The sequence below is a fragment of the Alexandromys fortis genome, unplaced genomic scaffold, assembly GCF_014885135.2.
Source record: "Alexandromys fortis isolate MF-2015 unplaced genomic scaffold, M_Fortis_MF-2015_v1.1 scaffold_11, whole genome shotgun sequence".
Lineage (NCBI taxonomy): Eukaryota > Metazoa > Chordata > Mammalia > Rodentia > Cricetidae > Alexandromys > Alexandromys fortis.
In genome coordinates this window covers 2,860,804-2,875,225 of record NW_026067912.1, presented here as the reverse complement: position 1 = coordinate 2,875,225, position 14,422 = coordinate 2,860,804, and positions in this window count along the sequence as shown.

Below are 14,422 nucleotides of genomic sequence, written 5' to 3'. Positions count from 1 at the left end.
GAATGGCTAAGATAAAAACCACAAATGACAGCCTGTGTTGGAGACGATGTGGAGCAAGGGAAACACTTCTCCATTACTGGTGGGAGTGCAAAATTGTACAGCCACTTTGGAAATCAATATGGTGGTTTTTCAGAAAACTAGGGATCAATCTTCCACAAGACCCAGCTATACCACTCTTGGGCATATGTCCAAAGGATGCTCAATCACACCACAAGGACAACTGCTCAACTATGTTCATAGTATCTTTATTTGTAATATTCAGAACCTGGAAACAATCTAGATGCCCCCGTCTGAAGAATGGATAAAGAAAATGTGGTACATTTGCACAATGGAATATTACTCTACTGTTAAAAATAAGGACCCCAGGAAATGTGAAGGCAAGTGAATGGAACAAAAAAAGACAAAAAAACTTATCTTAAGAGATGTAACCCAGACCGAGAAGGACAAACATGGTATGTACTCACTCATACGTGGATATTAACTATAAAGTAAAGGATAACCATGCTACAATCTATAGACCCAGAGAGTCTAGGTAACACGGAGGGACCAAGCTGGGTGACACATGAATCTCCCTGGGAAGAAGAAATAGAGGAGAGCTCCTGGTTGAACTGGGGGTGGGTAAGCATGGGAACCTGAGGGATCCGGTTGGGATTGGGGATGACTGGAGGGGGAGATTGCTGAGAGAGATAACTGGAAAAGGGGCCTCTATGGAGTCAGATAGAAGCCTGATGCAGGGGAAATACCCAGGAGTCTACAGGTTGACCTAGCTAAGACTCCTGACAGCAATGGATACATAGCCTGAACTGGCCATCCCGTATATTCTGAATGGTGGCATCAAAGAACCCTGTTGTCATCAAAGAGCCTTCATCCAGTGACTGATGGAGGAAAATTTAGAGACCCATGGCCAAATATTGGGAAGTCCTGCTGAGGAGAGGGAGGAGGCATTGCAGGAGCCAGGTGGGTCAGGGACATTGCAGGAAATCCCACAGAAACAGCTATCTTGGCTCATGGCAACTCACAGAATCTGAACCAACAGGGAGACCGCAGGGGACCGAGCTAGGGCCTCTGTATATATGTGACTGTTGTGTAGCTTGATCTATTCGTGGAACTCCTAGCAATGGGAGCAGGGGCTGTCCCTGGTGCTTTGGCTGGCTCATGGGACCCTACTCCCAATGCTGGATTGCCTTGCTGATCCTGAATACAGGAGGAAATGCTAGGTCTTTAGGCTGCTTGATAGGCCGTGCTTTGTTGGTGCCAATGGGAGGCCAGTCCCCTTTCTGAGCCAATATGGAGGGGTGGTGGATGGAGGAGAGAGAAGAGTAGAGTCGGGGGAAGGAAGTGGGAAGAGAGGAGGGAGGAAAGGCTGTGGTCAGATGTAAAATAAAGTAATAATTAATTTTAAATAATGAGTACTACTTTGTATCTGTGGATGTATTTATAACTTAATCAATGGCAGGATTCTCAAGACTGTAATAATGGACCCAGGACTACATGTGAGATTTGGCCTGGGTGCAGGGACTGGGGGGGTCACCAGAAGATACAAGACAATAACCTTGACTCCTTCAGGTGGTCCAGTGCATGCTTGCCATCCAGAAGGCCCCACCCTGAGTGAGGAAGCAGCTGAAAAACTGGGCTGGCCTTCTCTAAGTCAGGCTGGCTGAACTGATGCCAGGAAGGGCCGGGAGCCCGTTAAAGATAATTGAATGGGGGAATGTCTGTAAAAGGCAAGCGAATGAAACCCGGCAGACGCGTATCTCTTAGACTGCGGCTATTAAAGAGGAAAGCTGTGCTCTCTGCTCTGTTAAAGGCATTCCAGGGGCCCAGAATGTCCTCCCTTGTGGCTTAGATGCTGAATTTGGGTTCTAGTTTCCATTTAGATTAGTTGATGCTTCCAAAGTGCATCCTCTCCCGAATGACTAATGCGTTCTCTTAGGAGGACTCACAAGTTTGACTTTCAATGTGTCCAACAACAACAACGAAAAAGACCGAGGTGGTTGAAACCGGATGGGCAATAATGAAACTTGATTTAGTAACTACATGTGCAGTTCACTGTTCACTGTCCTTGGAAATTATATGTGGCATATGTTAGGAAACTCACAGGCAACTGTGGGGGTTTGAATAAGATATATCCCCCACAGTCTTGAGCGTTGAAATACTTGGTGCCCACTTAGTGACGCTATTTGGGGAGGGTTTGCTCATACAGCCTTATTGGAGGAAGTATGTCACGGGGGCTAGGTTTGAGAGTACTTGTCTACTTACGTTTTGCTCTCTATTTTCATGCTTCCGATCAACACGTGATCCCTCAGCTGCCAGCTCCAGCTGCTTTTGCTTGTCCCCATGCTGTCTCTACGATCATGAACCTCGCACTCTGGAACCAGAAGCCAAAATAAACGTTTTCTCCTCTTGGTCCTGGTGTTTTGTCACAACAGAACAGCAACCTCAAATCCAGTGAGAAGCCTTTGGAATGAGAATCCAGGCGAAATAACCCATTGCACAGTGCTCAGGAATATACCGAGGGCAAGTACAGAGGTTAGAAACCTGCTCTTCCACTTGCCGGCTGTGCAACCGCAGCTCAGTTAGTTCCTCACTGCATCAATTCTCTGTGCTGTAGGGGGCAGTAACAAAGCCTATTGTGAAAACCTGAGGCCAAGAGCTTTAATATTTGGTTCTCAATGCAGGTTACCAGTGTCTTCATTTCCCAAGTCTCCTGTTAAAGTACCAGGTGGCCCCAGTGCCTTAGACAAGAGGCTGGCAACCTGTGAGGACTGTGAGGAGGGACTCCAGGAGACGCTGAGCCGCTCCCTAGTTGATGCTATTTTGTTGGCTAGCCTACCGTCCCTCAGCTTCCTTGCACCATTCCTATCCCTGCCTCCATCGCCTCAAGGCATCTGTTTGTGTTTCCATCTACGCCCAGATTTCTACTTCTAATGAGGACACCAGGAACACTGGATTAGGAACACACCTTATTGCCATAGGACCTCATCTTAATAATTGTATTCGCAGAAGCCCGCTTCTAGCACACGTGAAAACACCATGTTGCAACTTCCTACATATAAATTTTACGGAAACGTGTTCCAACCTTAACTGCTAAGCCTTACTGCTTTTAACTTTATTGGCATTCGCATGCCAGGCTGTCCAGTGAAGATGCATATCTCTCTTTTGAACCACTCAGTATTATTTTCCTTGAACGTATTTGCTGTTATTACTGCTCCCAAACTCTCCTTAATGTTCACGTAACTGCACTATGAGTATCCAAGCCCTGACTTAGTATCCTCGCAATGTTATTACATTATTCTTACATCTTAATTCAGATCTACCCCACTAGTGTCCTGATGGCGGGGTAGGATTGACTCTGAAATCCAGAGTACTTAGTTTCCCACCATCACCTCTGTCTAGGAAAATTCCTTGATCTTCTTTACTCATGCTTGCCCTGACACGTTTGAAGAGCGGCGGCTGGTTTGCCGTTAATTATCTCTCAGATTTGTCTGCTGCTTCCTCATGCATAAATCCAGTTCTGTTTTTGTGCGTGCGTGTGTGTGTGTGTGTGTGTGTGTGTGTGTGTGTGTGTGCAATAATCCTACACTGGTTATCTTATTTATTTATTTATTTATTTATTCACTTTTTTTTTTCTTCTGTATAGTGGGGGAGGGAACTGAGCATGCCCCAGCAAGATGGAGGGGCCAGAGAACTTCCATCCCGAGTCAGTTTAGTTTTTCCATGTGAGCCGTGGAGATCTAACTTAGGCTGTCAGGCTTGGCTGTAAGCCCTTTACCCCCATAGAACCATCCCTCAGGCCTTCACACCAGCCAGTTGGAGCCCTTCCTTCTCAGTGACTCCTACCACGGGGCTGACATTGCCAGGATTGGTGATGTTAACTTGTCCACGTGGTTTGGGTGTTTCCTTCAGGGGTTCTCCACTGGTGTGGTTACTCTTTCTCCCTGGGGGGGGGGTGACTATCCCTTCTGGAGGTGCACTGTGATCTGTTTGAGACCCTGCTTATATTATTTTTTTTTATTTTTTTTGATTTCCGAGACAGGGTTTCTCCGTAGCTTTTGGTTCCGGTCCTGGAACTAGCTCTTGTAGACCAGGCTGGCCTTGAACTCACAGAGTTCCGCCTGCCTCTGCCTCCCGAGTGCTGGGATTAAAGACGTGCACCACCACTGCCCGGCGAGACCCTGCTTATATGGTCACACTTGCACACAGTCATCTTGTCGCATGTGGCTAATATTTGCTTGCAAGAATCATTGTCTACTGACATTTCCTATTTCCAGCTGTTATCGGTCTGCATTTCCTTGGAATTAATATTTAATATGTAGGAAGAATATACATACTCCTCCCATTACTATTATTATTGTTGTTGTTTTAACTAAAACCTCTCTTTAACTATATAAGCTGCCAGAGGACATTCTGTGGGCTCCCTAGGACTCGACTCTTGAGGCTGCCCACTTCTGAAGTAGTCTCCATACACGACACAAAGGAGGAAAAAAATCCTTCTTTAGTTTGCTTTTAAACCTCATGACTTCCCATTAATAGAATCTCTGAAGGCCCAGTAGGCCAAATGCTTCTCGAGGCGAAGAGGCTGTTTAAATTATTCAAGAGAACTGTTTTTATACAACTGGATGTACACATAAAAATTAATGCTAATTACATACAATTTCCAGCTATTCATTAAAACTAACCCCAAGGCATTCCAAAAGTCCTTAGTTAGCCTAATGTTATTCTAGGAGCTTGAAAACAAATTGGCCTTTATTTAAAAAAAGAAAAACCCTGAGTTGTGCTCTATGAAAAATACATATCGGCACTAGCCATGAGCACATTTTGCTCCTGGTGCCTGGATCTCTTTATTTCTTTCTTTTAGGCATCCACTCCACAGCCATGTATTGGCTACTGCGAGCCGGACAGTTCTTTAAATGCTAGGTTGAAAGCAGTAAGGCAAATAAAGACCAAACCCTACGACTCCGGCTTCCAGTTTTATGGAAGACAGAGAGGCTGTCTGTAGTGGATTCTTGGTGAATTAAACTGAGAACCATGGCAAGGGGACACCACGCGGGAGAGGGAAGGCTGACATTTGTGTGACCTGGACAAGGAAGACGCCTCAGATGAGGTAGAAGAGGTGGGTGGAACAGAGGCCTGAGAGAAGGGACAGGAAATGTTGAGGCTTTAGGGGAGGACAATCGGGAAAAGAGAGAGTCAGTTCAGACCCCTGCAGAACAGTAATGAGCAGGGTGGGGGCAGGACTGTCCCAGGACAGCCCACTTACCTTCTACGTTTTAAGCTTTCTTTCTCCACTTGATTTTTCTTTATAGTTTTTAATATATTTCCTTGTCTGGAAAGTCAGTAAGTATGATATAGCTGGAGATATGTGGAGAGTGATTAATGTAATACTGCTTTATCTGTATTTCTTTCATATTATTGTTTAAATGATCACATGACATCTATTTGTGCATGAACAGAAATCAAGGGACAGCTTCCAGTAGTCAGTTCTCTTTTCCTGCCACATGGGGTCCAGGGATGAAACATCTGTCAGTAGGTGGAGCACTAAGTACGCTTGGGTTAGTGTAAGAGAATGTAAAATGCCTCACTAATAATGCCTCCTATAATAATACGAGTATAGTCTGGCCGGTTAGCTCAGTTGGTTAGAGCGTGGTGCTAATAATATGATTATAATGGAAAGCAAATTATATCTTTTTAATATAAGTTAAATTATTATTAACATTTATTTCACCTTCCTGTTAAATGTAAGTACAACATAATTTTAAGTTACATATGATTTATATATGTTGTGCACTTTTTACTTCTTTTAGAAGGCACTAATCTACACCAAAGTAGTAATAATGTTATACCAGTTGTTTTTAATGTCTTCTTTGGGCATCTGTAGAATCTTCAAGTATTCTTTAAAATTATAAAGATAGGACCAAAGAGATGGTTTGGTGGTTAAGAGTATTGCTGCTCTCGAGAGGATCTGGGCATGCACATGGTGCACAGAGGTGAACAGTAACACATGCACAAATGTAAAATAAATACATAGTTTTCAAATGACGAAGATATTTCCCAGAACTGTTCAGCCAAGAAGACACTGTTACCTTTCAAAATTGAAAGCATTTGCCAATTAACCATGATTCTAAAACTGATGCCCACCTCCAGATGAATGTTTAATTAAGTTAAATTGAAAAGAGACTGTACCCATACCTTGAATCCCTACAGAACAAACTACAACCTATTTTAGGAATATTTTATTCTTTTCAAACAAATAGCAGAGCCTCAGCCAATAGCAGCACCCATGTTTCAGACTATCACAGACTCCCAGACCATGAGACTACACCCAAATAAGGCAAGGGTCCAGCTCCTCTGCCCCAGCCCCACCCACTTTCCCATCCTTAAAGTTTCCCTGTCCTGGCTGCAGGATAGCCCCTGAAAGTCACCAGCGCTAAAGGCTTCGGGAGCAACTAATATCTATCAAATGTAATTTGTCTAAGGTTTCAACAGCACCCATAGACCCCAAGGGACAAACACCCTGGAAAAAAATAGCAGCAGTGGTGACAGAATTTATAAATGCATTCGTGTGCCTTAGCCTGTAAGCCCGGGACCCACATATCTCAGGGCTGATGCCATAGGAAATCCAATGTATGATGGGAAACCCAGCGTAGTGATGAGAGCTGCTCTCAGCCTCCATTAGATAAGCTTCTTTTCGTAGGGAATGATGGCTAATGTATAGACCTATGGCTGCTCAAGGTGCTGAGACTAAATGCACATCTCTAAACAGGACAACAATAAAATCCCCCTCAAAAGGTCAGCCAGGTGAGCCAGGGTATCCAACTAAGGCAGGCTTAGACTTCTGACCTTGGAAACTATGAGGTAATAAACATGGGGTATTTAAATCATATGGGCCCAACCCATTGTGGGTGGTGGCATTCATGGACTGGGTTCTATAATAAATTAATCTGAGCAAGCCTTGAGAAGGAAGCCAGTAACCAGCATTCCTCTATGGTCCCCACTTCAGTTGCTGCCTCCAGGTTCCCGTCCAATTTGAGTTCTGCCTTGGCTTCCCTCAAAGGAAACTTGTGATTTGCGATATACAAGTCAAATAAATCGTTTTGTCCCTAAGTTGCTTTTCATCATATTGTTTTATTGCAGCAACAATAATCCTGACTAAGACACGTGGGGACAGAAATGTGTAAGGATATTACGTTCTTCACATCTATGTGTGGAAATAGCCAGCCCAGCATCTCCACTCCAAAGCCCACGTTTACCGGGCTTATACCCTACCCTCCTGTTCCCAGACTGTCCTTTTGTTTTGGGTCTCAGCTGCTCTCTAATACCCAACTCAGCTGACTTCCCCAGATCAGTCACACAGAAGGACCTTCTCTGAGATGATCACATAGCAAGCCACAGTATCCTTCCACATATACAGAGCTGTCTGACCTTGTGGGCTCGTCTTGGACACACGTACAAATTGGATTGTCCAAGAGACATGTGACTCCTCCTACACTTACTGTACTCTGAGGAGCTGCGTGTGTCGGTGGCTTGATGACCCAGGTGGCAACAGCGCAACTGGGCTTCCCTTTCCACTTGCTGCTAAGCCACATCAGTTTTAACACCTCTCATCGTCCTAGGGACCAGAAGGGACGGCCACGTAGTCTCGAACGCCCAGAACTCTCCGGGAGCATCATTGTAAGAGAAATATTGGGGCATTTAGATACGGCGTTGTTCATGCCAGCTCTTCGTTTATGAAGGCATTTGAGATGACATGAATCAATTTACTACAGCACTAAAAGCAGCAGGTATTTAGGAGCGGGAAGAAAATATCTATCATGCTTTACAGAGATCAAATGTACGGCAGGAGCGCACACCCGTCCAGCACCTTCACATCGAGACCCGGAATTTGCAAATTTCTTCTTTTACGAGAAGCTGTCATGAAAAGATTTTTCCAATTTTAGCATCTCTCCCTGTGAAGGTAAATTGAAAACTCAGGGAGCAGACACGCAACAGGATGGAAATAATACACCTGTTGAGTTGATGTGAGTTGCCATTGCTCACATCACAGCTGAAAGCACTCAAAGAGGTGAAGTGGTAAAAACAAATTGACATTAAACCGGTGTGGCTTGCTTGTTACCGCCTCATAGGCAGGGGTGAACAGCTCAATACTAAAGGCACTTGCTGTATAAGCCTGGTGAATTCAATTTGATCCCCAGAATCATCTACACAAAAGTGGAAGGCATAAATCAGCTCCACAAAATTTTCCTCTGACCTCCACAATTGCATGTGTTCCCAAACACATGAATCACACACACCCCTAATATTAATATTTATTTAAAAAAAAAAACAGGCACCAAGTTTGGAACCTTTCTGGATACTTGGGAAGAATACAAAGAAATAGACATACGGTGTCTGACTTTGGGAGATCATCCAAGCACAGAGATGGTTAATATTGTCAACTTGACAAGATCTAGAATCACTTGGAAACAAATTCCCGGGAATGTCTGTGATGGATTATCTGGATTAGGTTAAGTGGCACACCCTAAATGTGGGGGGAGGGAGCCATTCCTTTGTCTGAGACCCTGTACTAAATATGAAGGAGAAAACAAATTGAACAGGAGCATGCTTTGCTTTCTGCTTGCTAACTGTGGGCACAAGGTGACCAGCCACCTACAGCTCTTGCTGGGCTGCATAATTTCTCTACCATGATGGAGTAGAGAAATTTCACTGGAGCTGTGAGCCAAAATAAATCCTCCTCTCCTTAAGCCGTTTTTTATCACAGCAAAGAGACAAGTAACCAATCAGAACTACTAAAACCCATCTGGTCATTCTCTTTTATTTGCAGTGGCAAAATTTATTTAAAAGAAAATATCACAGATTAGAAGCCTATCTTGGCGTTTTGAAGTTAAGTGTTTTCTATCTGAGAAAAGAATTGATAGCTTAAATTAAATCTCCAAGAAGTTCAGTGATCTAACACCAAATCTCACAAATACTTTCTCATGAATTAATTGTGCCCTACGCGTGTACATAACATAAACATTTGTGATGTCCTAGGTCAAACCTACAGTTGCTGACAGTCTAAATATTTATGAGTGTTCTGTGCATTGTATATGTGATTGTCAATGCTGGCATGTGCATGTATATGCATGTGTGTGATGTATGTGTTTGATAATGCTGGGGTGCGTGCGTGCGTGTGTGCGTGTGTGTGTGTGTGTGTGTGTGTGTGTGTGTGTTGAGACCCAACAATGACATTAGGTGTTGTCACACAACTCAGTCACCCTCCACCTTAATTTTTTGAGACAGCGTCTCTCACGGGATCTCTTGCACATACAGTTGGGTAGGCAGGCTGGCCAATGAGTTCCAAGGACCCGGCTGTTTCCACTCCATCCCACTCCCAGCACTGGGATTCCCGGCGCTGCTCACCGTCACATGTGGCTTTTAGGTAAAGTCTGGGGGTCCCAGCTCAGCCCCTCACTCAATGAAGAAGGCATTCTACTGACCGAGCCACCTCCCGTCCTCTACTAGAAGATTGTCCTTCCCTAAGTAGATAGCTATCATTTCATCCCAACAGAAATAATTCAGATCATCGATAGCAAACCAAATAATTGTGATGGTTACACAACTAAGAATCACACGTCAATTGTGGTTTCCTGTACAGAAATTTTATCCCAATAAGATTGTATACACAAAACAAACAAAAAATCGTCATTTCCACACTTAAACGAATGGACCCTCCTGAGTCCCTTAGTGTTCCCTAGATCACTTACTGTGACCTGCAGAATTGTCCCTTTCCTGTGAACGTGCTTACCTACCTCTTTCACCCTACTAGCCTAGCCCCTGAATCTGCTGGTTTTCTCCTGCCTGCAGATTTGCCACATCTTCCCCCTGGAACCTTCTCCCTAAACCCCGAGTGACAGCTCTTGCTCAGCTCTCTGTGCAAATGCCATCGCTGTGACTTGAATATGGCTTCATGGATCCCTGCAAGAGCCATTTGGTAGATGCTTGGACCTCGGTACGTTAGTGTTGACAGGTTTTACAACAGTTGGGGCTCAGAGGAAAGGCTGGGTTCGGTTGGTGGTGTGTGCTCTGGGAAGACATTGCAGGAAGCCGCTCTCTCTGGCTACCTGCTTTGACACTGACATCTTCTTATCACTGCTACCCACCCCCCATAGTGTGATAGAGCTACACGGGCTGTACCATGCTATTTGGACTTCTCAGCTTCCAAAATGTAGGCTAAACACATTTCTTAACAAGTAGCCTGACTTAGGGCCCTAGTGTAGACTCTGTTGCTGTGATTAAACATCCTAACAAAAGTAATTTTAAGGAGGAGAGGGTTTGTCTGGTCACAGTTTCGGGTCACAGCCCATCGTTGTGGGGAAATCAGTACTGGAACATGAAGCAGCCACTCTCATCCACAGTCAAGAGCAGAGAGACAATGAGAACACATACGCCTGCTCATGCTCAGCCCCTGTCCCCCCCCCCCCCCACCCCCCAACACACACACACTTAACTAATCCAGGACTGAACTCCAGGGAATGGCACCACCCACAGTGGGTCTCCCCACATCAATCAACAGTAAGCAAGACTACCCTCCTCAGGCAAGCCCACAGGCCAACCTGATCAGGACAGTCCCTCACTGAGACTCTTCCCAGGTGATTCACGATTATCTCAAGTTGACAGATAACATTATAGGGATGCAGATATGGCTCAGAGGTTAAGAGTACCTACTGTTCTTGCAGAGGACTCAAATTTGGTTCCTAGCACCCATGTCAGGCAAATCACAACCACTCACAAATCCAATTCCAAGGTATCTGATGCCCTCTTCTGGTTTCCTTAGGCACTGCAATCTGCTGCACCTCTCTGTCTCTGTCTCTCTGTCTCTCTCTTTCCTTCACACACACACACACACACACACACAAACACACACACACACAGAGAGAGAGAGAGAGAGAGAGAGAGAGAGAGAGAGAGAGAGAGAGAGAGAGAGAGAGAGAGAGAGAGAGAGAGAGAAACGCACATCATTTTAAGCCTCTTAGAAAACCAGGGTAATATTTGCAATGTGTACGCCTAATCACTTTCTTTCCTTTTAAAGGTACATACATCTCTTGGTGGTGAGAATTCCAAGGATGGCTGGGGATGTAGGAGGTCAGGGGTACACAGAAGCCCCCAGTTCCATCCATAACACTGGAAAAATAGAAAGAATGGTGACTCAAACTATACTTAACATCTGACATTCAAGTCACTTGAGCCTCTGTCATGCCAATTGACCTTTGCCACAGCCTATGGGAAAGACAGACAGTTTTCCTTTTAGTATTCTGTAAGGAGCAAAGCGAAGGGCAGGGCTGAGGTAACTTGCCCCAGGATCTCCTGCCAGTTAAGGGGATCCCTTCCTAAGCAAACGCTCGCACTTCCCTTTCGAAGCCTTCGTGCAGAAGCACAGCAGTTCCCCTTATGGATGATATACCACAGGAAGTGGCAGCAGTCGCAAGCGTGGGAACCAGGGGAGACTCGGATTGAGTTAGAAACTGAATAGAACCTCTCGCCTGGGAGATGGAACAATGGATAAAGCACTTGCTGTCCAAGCGTGAGGACCCAAGTTCAGATGCCCGACACCACACAAGGCCACATGGGCATAGTGACCTGCCTCTAATTCCGGTGGTCTGAAGGGAGAGACAGGATCCTCAGAGCAACTCACTAGCTAGACTAGTCTGGTCTGGGAGCTCTGAGTTCAACTGAGAAACACTGCCTCTGTAAATATACAGTAATCAAGGAAGATATCTAATATCGACCTCCAACCTACACACATGTGCACATGCACACACACACACACACACACACACACACATATGCATGTGCGAGAGCATGCACACCACAAGGAAAATAGTTGCATACCTCACACTACTGGCCTGCATACCTCTGAAAAGTCATCAGTTTAATCTTTAGTATCCTAGTAACTAGTTTGACAGGGGCTTGCTGTAGATGTGTAGACTTACAGGAACATCTCTGATGCTTAGCAACTTTTAGTTTGGGCATTTGTAAGGTTTGTATTCTTTCTGCTTATTAACCATGTTTACAAAACAAAACAAAAAAATCATAGGTTCCAGCTAGCATAGCGTAGTCATCATGCCCATGATCCCGTATAAAACGAGGATGTGGTCAGGCTGTGGTGGCGCACGCCTTTAATCCCCAGTACTTGGGAGGCAGAGGCAGGCGGATCTCTGTGGGTTTGAGGCCAGCCTTGTCTACAGAGTTCCAGGACAGGCTCCTAAGCTAAAGAAAAAACCCTGTCTGGAAAAACAAACAACAACAAAACAAAATGAGGATGTGACTCGCTTCGAGGTGTGGTTGAGGGGAAGGTTCTTATAGATATGAGGGAAGAAAGAGTATAGCCAGAGGCATCTGGAATAGTCCAGAGTCAGGAGAGAAATAATAAACTAAATATGGACAGTAGACTGGACTGGACCTTGAGAGGAGAAAGAGAGGGATAGAGAGAGAAAAAGAAGACAGAACAGAATGCATGGCAGAAACGGTTGGGTTATATGGGAATGAGAAGCTGGGAAAAGGGAAGTCCATGAGCTGGAGAAATTTAGGGTAGAGGTGCAGGGTGAGAAGACCTAATTAGAGTCACAGACACTGAGTGAGCCTGGAGGCCAGCATTGTTTTGGTATGCTAACAGGCACCACAGATAAATAGCTATTGTCCCTTCTGTGAGGAGGAATGGCTCCTTTGGTGGAGGGAAACAAGTGCCAGAATTTGAGGGAATGGAGTAGCTCAGCACTCAAGAGAAAAAGGTGCGAAGATTTCAACTTTGTGGCCAGCCTGGGCCACCTAATAGTGGCGCTGAATCTCAAAATAGCCAATTTTTAATTCTTAAAAAAACTGGGCAGTGGTGGTACACACCTTTAATCCCAGCACTCAGGAGACAGAGGCAGGTGAATCTCTGTGAGTTCGAGGCCAGCCTGGTCTACAAGAGCTACTTCCAGGACAGCTAGGACTGTTATACAGGGAAACTCTGTCTCAAAAAACAAAAACAAAAAAAGTATCTTTATTACATTTTTATTTATTTAGAGATGGTACAAGTGTCATGGTGTCTATGTAGAAGTCAGAAGATAACCTCTTGGGAGAGTCAGTTCTCTCCTTCCACCATGTAGGTCCCAGGGACTGAACTCAGGTTGTTAGGTTTGGTGGCAAATACCTAAACTTGCTGAGTCATCTCTCCAGCCCCCAAATCAGTATTTTAAATAAGTGAACAATTTATATCAGGAAACCTCTTTAACCTAAGCATTTAAGAAGTACTTGCTTCCTTTCAGAGTCAACAATGACGAGGCTCAGTGAGTAGGTAAAGCTCTGGTCCTACAGGGTAAGGACCAGTTTGCATCGCCAATACCCAGGCAATGCCAGACAGACGAGGCAGGAAACAGAGAGAAGACCCAAAGCTCAGGAAACAGAGAGAAAACCCCAGAAGAGGTGTAGTAACACCATGCTGTTCACATCAAAAAGAAGGAAGAAGGGGAGGAAGATAGGAAGAGGAAGTGAGTGGGACAAAGGGGTAGAAGATAAAAGGAGTGGAGAGGAGGAACAACGGGAACCACCACCAGTATCTGAAAGGTGTTTAAGTTTTGTTGTTTTGTTGGAGTCTCGCTATCACCATGTTCTACATAGGTCCTCCCTGGCATTTCTAGGGATGCACATCTAGCTTGCAGGTCTGTGCTTTCTCTAATGTACTCATCTGTCATAAAGTATCCAAAATGCTGTGGGATGATGCTCTTTTAAAGACTGTAAACATTTGTCACTCGTATAGGTTTAATAAAAGGCTGATTGGCCAGTAGCCAGATAGGAAGTATAGGAGGGGTGACCAGACTATAATTCTGGAAAGAGGAAAAGCAGAGTCAGTCACCAGCTAGATGCAGAGGAAGCAAGATGAGAATGCCTTACTGAGAAAAAATACCAAGCCATATGTTTAAATATAGACAAGAATTATGGGTGAACTTAAGTCGTAAGAGCTAGTTAGCAATAAGCTTGAGCAATAGGCCAAACAGTTTATAATTAATATAAGCCTCTGTGTGTTTCTTTGGGACTGAATGGCTGCTGGACTGGGCAGGACAGAAACTTCCATTTACAGATAAACAAGTTACAAGAAGGAAATGTTTAGTTTGACTGGAGGTTTCAGTTAGTGGCCAGCTGGCTCTATTGCTTTAGACATTTGACAGAGATGAGGTGAAGCAAGTGGCTTACCTGGGTAGGCAGGAAGCAGAGAGAGCTCACTTCTGCAGCAAAACCCAGCCCCCGTGTCTAGCAACCAATGGCCCTATCTATTTATGAGATCAGTGCCCTTGTGGTCCAATTGCCTTCCCAAGGCCCTACCTCTGAGCACTAGAGTCCAAGTCTTCAACACATGAGTTTCATGGGAGAGTTTGAGAACCACACTATTAATATCTACAACTAA